The sequence below is a fragment of the Myotis daubentonii genome, chromosome 6 (assembly GCF_963259705.1).
Source record: "Myotis daubentonii chromosome 6, mMyoDau2.1, whole genome shotgun sequence".
In the NCBI taxonomy this organism is placed as follows: Eukaryota; Metazoa; Chordata; class Mammalia; order Chiroptera; family Vespertilionidae; genus Myotis; species Myotis daubentonii.
In genome coordinates this window covers 88,317,177-88,325,232 of record NC_081845.1, presented here as the reverse complement: position 1 = coordinate 88,325,232, position 8,056 = coordinate 88,317,177, and positions in this window count along the sequence as shown.

The window sequence follows — 8,056 nt, the reverse complement described above, 5'->3', positions numbered from 1 at the left end:
AGAATAGACACCAATAGACACCAGAGAGAGCTTCTCTCTCTCTCTCTCTCTCTCTCTCTCTCTCTCTCTCTCTCTCTCTCTCTCTCTTTCCTCTCCCCTCCCCATGCTTAGAGAAAAGGCCATACGGGTACAATGTGCTATCTATAAGCCAAGAAAAGAGCTCTCACTGGAAACCAAATCCTGCTGGAACCTTGACCTTGGGCTTTCCAACCTCCTTAACTGTGAGAAAATAAATTTCTGTTGTTTAAGCCACACAGTCTGTAGTATGTTATTATGGCAGCCCATACCAATACAGCATTCATAAAACTGTGGTAGGCTAACTTCTTAGCTTGCAAGTAGGGTGAAATTCAGACTGTTCACATTTCTTGACAAGAGGGAAAGCCTTAAATCTTTAACCATTAATCATGATATTTGTTATAAGATTTTTATAGACACTTTTAATCAAATTGAGAGTCACACTCTATTTTTAATTTTCTAAGAGTTTTTAATATAATTGGATGTTGCATTTTGTCATATACTTTGTATCTGATGATATGATCATTTTTTCTCCTTTATTTTATTAATATAATGAATTACATTGATTAATTTTTAATGTTAACCCAATCTTACATTACTGAATAAACCTTAACCATAAGGTCATATAAATATATATGTGTTGCTATACTCATTTTGCTATGACCTCACAGTGAAAGGGCATGGCCTCTCCTTCCCCCTTCATTGGTTGGAGTGCAGATAGGATATTGGTGGGTTATCATCTTGGAGCATCGAGATAGAAGTTTGAATCCCTGACAACCTTGGGAGCAAGGGACACAAGGAAGCCTACCTGCCTTGGATCACCTGCTATAAGATTTGTAAGTGAGAATGAAAAAACTTCAATCTTAATTAAGGTACAGTATGTGGGGTCCCTTTGTTATAGCAGTCTAACCTGAATTCTAATACTGAAGCCTTCCCAACTCAGAGGTCCCAGAAACCTCTGCCAATGGGTTGGTATTTCACTTGGAACCTATTTACCCCCTTAATTTAGACTTTAGATCCCAGCTGTGTAGACTTGTCACCTCTGGAAAGCCAGAAGCAGCATCTGCCTGCTCACCACCAAATGCCTGCATGTAGCTCAGTGCCTGGCTCTCTGATTAAGCAGGGGCTTAATAAATATTTGATGAACAAGTGCACCAATGAATAAACCTTGTCCTTCCCTAGATGAAACATTAGCCATACCACCTCTGCTCGGTATAAGAATAACTGCCCACTGCATCACTTCATGCTCACTCTGAGAAAGCACAAGGAGACATTTCTTAGTTTCATGACCAGATCGACCTGCATTTCTCCTAAGCAAAATTCCCTGAGATTTAAAAAAATCTTGGGCCACTGCTAAAGTTAAAATGTATTGTTCTCCAGCTGCCAGGAAGCTGAGACTAGACCTTGGACCCCATCATTGCGAATGGGTAGCACCCATACAAGATGTTGTGCTCTGCTAAGCATCCCTCCTTCAGGGTCTAGCCACCCAATCCACCAGGTGCTTGGAGTGTTGCCTGCTGGCTGCTCACAAATACATCCTCTCCTGCATTTGCCCTTGGGTGGGGTTTCTGGATCAGATGAAGGATAGTTAGTTAAACTGGAATTTCAGATAAGCAACAAATACTTTTATTTTAGTATAAGTATGTCCCATGAAATGTTTAGGACATACTCATACTAAAAAAAGAATTCATTGGTAATCTGCACTTTGAACTTAACTGGAGATCTCATGTGTTTATTTGCTCAACCTGGCAACCCTACTCTTGACTGAGAGAGCTGCCTTCAAGGCCATAGGCATCCCCAGCAGCCCAATCCAAAGACAGGTGCTGGAGTGGCCTGGCCTTCCTGCCTGATTCCATTTCCAGAGCTTGATGTAGTGAGTGACTCATGGCCCAGCTTCTGATTCTGCCTAGTTCTGCTACTTTCCGTTCCCTTCCAGGGATGTAGATCCCAAGAGCAACCTTAGTATACTTATTTTTTATATGTTTTTTTTATATTTTTATTAAGTTCAGAGAGGAAAAGATAGGGAGAGAGAGAGATAGAAACATCAATGATGGGAGACAATCACCGATCGGCTGCCTCCCCTATTCCCCACACTGGGGACTCAGCCTGCAACCCAGGCATGTGCCCCTTCCGGGAATTCAACATGACCACCTGGTTCATAGGTCGATGCCCAACCACTAACCCATGCTGGCTGGGCAATATGTTTTGTTTTTGTTTTTAATATATTTTATTGATTTTTCACAGAGAAGAAGGGAGAGGGACAAAGAGCTAGAAACATTGATGAGAGAGAAACATCAATCAGCTGCCTCCTGCACACCCCCCAATGGGGATATGCCCACAACCCTTTGACCAGAATTGAACCTGGGACCCTTCAGTCCACAGGTCAACACTCTATCCACTGAGCAAAACCGGCCAGAGCTGGGCAATATGTTTTTATTGACTTTAGAGAGAGGGGAAGAAAGTGAGAGAGAAAGAAACATTGATGTAAGAAAGAAACACGGATTGGTTGCCTCCCATATGCTCTCTGACCAGGGATTGAACCAGCAACCGAGGTATGTGCCCTGACCAGGAATTGAACGGGCAACCTTTCAGTGCACAGACAACTCTCCAAATAAAGGAGCCACAGAGGCCAGGCCCTAAGAAACTTCTTGATGCTAATGTCCTCAGATTCTGCTTTCCAGGAGGCTGGGCCTGAGAGGGTGCCTTTCAGCCACCACCCTCCTCCCTCGTTGTACCTCCTTCACCCCATTTTTCCTTGGTACATGTTTCCTAATTCATTTGGTCCTTTTGTATTGTGTGTGTTTTTGTAAGGGCCTCCAGATTCCCTCATGGGACAAGGCGGCATTTACATACATGCATATCCTTTTTTTGGCTTGTTTTGAGTGAGACATGACTAGAAAGATGCCTAGAAGGAATCCCAGGTCTTGTCCTGACTCCACAAGTATAGCCTGAGATGGGAAGAAGTCACATGGCATCTCTAAATCATCTGCCTGCAGAGTGAAGGTAATGAGATCTGCCCTTACAGACCTCCAGCACCAAGGGCTGCACATCAGCAGGCGCTGCCTGTGTAAAGCGCTTTCCGACTCTGATTTGTGCTGTGATTCTGGCTGGGCCTGGGCCACAAACTCACTAACTTCTCACCGACAGTCCTCTTGTGTGACAGAGACCCCACCCGGCCAGCGATGCGCATCCCCTCGTTGGCATGATGCTGCCTTCTGAGCATCTTGGCTGCGTGATGTCTTTCTACACTAACTACTATGCTTTCATGCTGGCATCCAGATGAGTCTTAAGAGATCAATGCAACGAGCAAGGAAGAGGTGCCTCGCAGCCCCAGAAGAGCAGGAAGCTCCTGAGACTCTGATCGAATGGCAGAGCCAAGCACCCCCTAGAAAGCGAGGGTGCTTAGGACATCAAGAATGAGCGAAAGATGCCCCGAAGGCGCTGGTTGATGGGAGGGTGTGAGGAATGGAGACCAGGGGAGGGGCAGCGGTGGAGTCAGCAGGTGCATCAAGGTCAGCTCCAGCGCTCTCCAACACAGAACACAGGCCACACCAATGTGGGGACCCCCAGACTTGGACCCAAGGTCCTCAACCTCAGCTGCAGATACTCGCCCGGGGGCTGAGGCACCTCTCCAGGTACAGAGGCAGCAGTGAGCTTGAAAGTCCCTGGGTGATGGGAGGGGGCTGGCTGGTGAGTCCCCTGTGCAGCCTTGGGGTTGAGTCCTGGCCCCCACACTGACTAGCTCTACTGCCTGGGTGTACGGCCAAGTCACCTCATTTCTCAGCTCTACTTTGCTGGTTGGTAAGAGAGGAGAGCACCCACCTCTCAGGGTTGTTAGCTGCTCAGGGTTGAATTGAACACCCGCTTCAATTAGGGTTGAAGTTTTGTGAAGCCCAACCCCTGAATGTGACCTTATCTACACTAATATAAGACAAACATGCAAATTTACCGTAACTTCGCTACTCCTTAAGCCATGCCCACCAGCCAATCAGAGTGACTATATGCAAATTAACCCAACCAAGATGGCGGCCGGCAGCCACGGAGCTGAAGTAAGCAGGAGGCTTGGTTGCTCCAGTGATGGAGGAAGCCAAGCTTCCTGGCTGGCTCTTAGCTCCACTCAAAGCAACGAAGTTTCAATTATAGAAGGTAAATAAACCCCAGAATAAAAAAGAAAGAAAGAAAAAAAGGAGAGGCTGGGAGCTTCCGTTGCTGGGGGGCTTTGCCAGCCTGAAAACGGCCCTCAGCCCCTCACCCAGACTGGCCAGGCACCCTATTGGGGACCCCCCCACCCTAAAGGAGGTGTAGCCAGCCTTAAAACAGCCATCAGCCCCTCACCCAGGCTGGCCAGGCACCCCAGTGGGACCCACACCCTGATCCAGGACACCCTTCAGGGCAAATCAGCCAGCCTCAACCCGTGCACCAGGCCTCTATCCTATATAGTAAAAGGGTAATATGCAAACTGACCCTAACAGCAGAAAGACTGGGAATGACTGGTCACTATGACACACACTGACCACCAGGGGGCAAACACTCAATGCAGGAGCTGCCCCCTGGTGGTCAGTGCTCTCCCACAGGGGGAGCTCTGCTCAGCCACAAGCCAGGCTGATGGCTGCCCATACAGCGATGGTGGTAGGAGCCTCTCCCGCCTCTTCAGCAGCGCTAAGGATGTCCAACTGCAGCTTAGGCCTGCTCCCCGCTGGCAAGTGGACATCCCCCGAGGGCTCCCGGGCTGCCAGAGTGATGTCTGACTGCCAGCTTAGGCTTAATTCCCCAGGGAGTGGGCCTAAACCAGCAGGTGGTCATCTCCCAAGGGGTCCCAGACTGAGAGAGGGCACAGGCCAGGCTGAGGGACCCCCCCCCCCCCCCGCCGCGAGTGCACAAATAAGGTCTTTGCTGATGTAATCAAGTTCATTGGGGTGGGTCGTTATCCAATATGATGGATGCCCTTATAAAAGGTGAAAATTTGGACACAAAAAGCCAAACTCAAGGAGAGCAGCATATGCTGATTGGGGTTGTTATACCACAAGTGTTGGGTCCACCAGGAGCTGGGGGAGAGGCGGGGACCACAGCCTGCTCCGGGGCCTTCAGCGGAAGGGTGGCCCTGCCCACATCTGGATTTTGATCTTCCTGCTTCCAGAATAATATAATTTTGTTGTTTTATCCACACAGTTTACGGCATTTTGTTGTGGCAACCCTAGCAAATGAATGCACCACGCTAAAGAGATTTTATAGGACTCAAGAATAAAATATATAAAGCTTCTGACATGTATGCACGCAATACGTTATGATGGTAATATTTTATGTATCTCTTTTCACTTCTTTATATAATGTGGCTGTGTGGCATGGACAGATATTGTGGCCTCCCTGTGTCCCACTTCTCTTATCTGTAAAAGGGAAGTGACGAGCACCTACTTCAGAGCATGGTCTAGAATGTAAAATAAGCTCAAATGTGGAACCCGCAGAACAGGGACTGGTACTAGTGAGTTCTCCATAAACAGGAGTGTGGTGATGATGATATAAACTGAGAGGAAGAGCTAGATGATCCTCAATATTTCTAGCTAGAAAACCAGCTACCATAACACTGCTTTTATGTTTATGTTTTAATCCTCACCAGAGAATATATTTTCTATTAATTTCCAGAGAGAGTGGAAGGGAAGGAGGAGGGAGGAAGAAAGAGAGAGAAAGAGAGAGAGAGAGAGAGAGAGAGAGAGAGAGAGAGAGAGAGAGAGAGAAAAGCATTGACGTGAGAGGGACACATCCATTGGTTGCCTCCCGCACTGGCCTGCAACCGAGGTGGCTGGGAATCGAACCTGTGACCCTTTGGTCTGCAGGCCAAGACGCTGAGCCAAACAGGCAAACCAGGGCTATAACACTGCTTTTAAAATGGTCAAACAAGTGAAAGAAAACCTCTGTGTTTTCTGCAGGTTGGCTGCAAAGTGAAACAAGAGGGAAGGTGGGGTAAGTGGGAGGACCAGGGAGAGATCATGCCCTGGGCACTGGGTCCTGGGACTCAGCTCTTAACCATCAACCACCACTGGGCCTGGAGTCTGTCCTTTGATGGATCCTTTGTGTGAGGAGCTTGGTTGCTAACAGCACACAAGACAATCAGCCTGAGTGTGCCTTATGTGAGGGACCCGAGGCGCCAGGGCACACGGATGGCCTCACAAAGCTGCCGCCTCGGCCGGGACCCTCCAGCTCCCAGGTGAGCCCAGGAGGGCAGGGGTCTGGGGAGGCCCCATCCTACCCGCTGTACTGAACAACCCAAGAGGACACTGAGGACGGTGAAGGTGATGGTGACAAGGTCTTGCTGTGATTGGAGGACCAGCCCACGCTAGGCTTGGGAGGCTGGGAGGATAGAGCTGCCCCTTTTTATTGATGCCTCTGTCTGTCCTCCCAGAGAAATCTGATTATCTGGGCTCTGCTGGCAGACGTCAAAATGAAATGTTTGCCTCCAGGTCCCCACTTGGGGGGTGGCTGGAGCCGGCTCCTGCCTTCCTGTCAGCAAACCATCATTAATCCCCTTCTCTTACAGTCGATATCCGATGTCACTTTTTCTCATTTAAGTGGCTCAATGACCTTCCCTTATTTTGTTCCTAATACAGAAGGCTCCAGTGGGGCCGGGCCTGAGACAAGCCCTTTAATTCAGAGGGCGTTACATCAGAGGGACGGCAGGCGGCTCCTGGGGTCAGCCTCGCAGGGCTGTGCACCTGCTGCTCGGGGCCGGTCGCAGCATAGCCCTGTGGCTGCCATGTGGGGCTTTCTCTCTTGAGCCCACATTTCTTACCTTCTCTTGACCAAGGTGCCTCCGAGAAAGCCTCAGCTTCTCCCAAGGAGCACCCTGGACTCCAGGGTCATGGCCCCTGTAGGCGCCTTGCCCTCTGTTGCACCTGAAAACACACTTACATACATATACTCTCTCCCCCCCTCCCCAGCTTCACCAGCGCTGTCTCTCAAAGCCAAAGCTCCCTCCCCTAATGGCTAAGCCACGGAAGTTCTCAGCCCTGGTTCTGTCTTAGTATCACCCAGGGAGTTTTAAAGAATACAGATGCCTGGAGAGAAACTTACCAAGTACTTTGCAAAGGAGCTGCCTAAATGACCCATAAACATGTCCACTGCTCAACTGCACTAGCCGCCGGGAAGGCGGAGTAAGCACATGAGGAGTCCGCGGTACCCCCACACACGCTGTAAACTGCGGAGTCCTGGCTGGGAGGGACTCCAGAACTCACATAGACGGCTGGTGGGGGTGGAGACTGCAGCATCACACCCCAAAATTGCTTGGCAGTTCCTACACGGACAGACACATGCCCAGGCCCAGCATGGTCCTGGGTGGGTGGTACCCACCAGAGGGCATGCATGTATTCACCGAACAAGCAGGCACAAGAAGGGCCACAGCAAGTAAGAATGTTCATAGGCAGCCACGCCAGAAACGATGATGTGCTCATCAATCAGAGGACTGATAAATGAAGGGTGGCGTATACAATTGCAAGCAGCGACGTGGACGGCCCTCACAGACATGAAGCTCATGAGTGAAGCCTGACACACACACACACACACACACACACACACACACACACACACACACAGAAGGGCACACTTTTCATTCTAGTTGTATGACTCACAAATTGGCAAAAGGAAGCTAGGATGTCAGAGGCAGCATATGGTTGGTAACTTTGGGGGTGACTGGGAGAGAGACCCTGGAGTTCTGGGGGGGCTGGCAGCTCTCTGCCTCTTGCTTTGGGTGCCAGTGGCATGAGTGTGTTGTGTGTGAGCATTTAGCATGCGAGAAGTAAGGGGTGTACACTTAGCATGCAAGAGTGGTATCGTTCAATACACGGCCTTAAAGCGATAGCATACCCCGGCCCACCTGCAGAGACTCAGAGTGCCTCCAAGTGATAAAGTGCAGCCAGGGCTGGGAATCTGGAGTTGGAGGTGGGGTTGGAGTCGGAGGCAGCAAGCTTTGGGGCCAGTTCTCCCACAAACATGCTTCTGTAAGCTACTGAGTGTCTCTGTTTTTCCCCTTCAGGCCTCAGTTTCCCCCAGG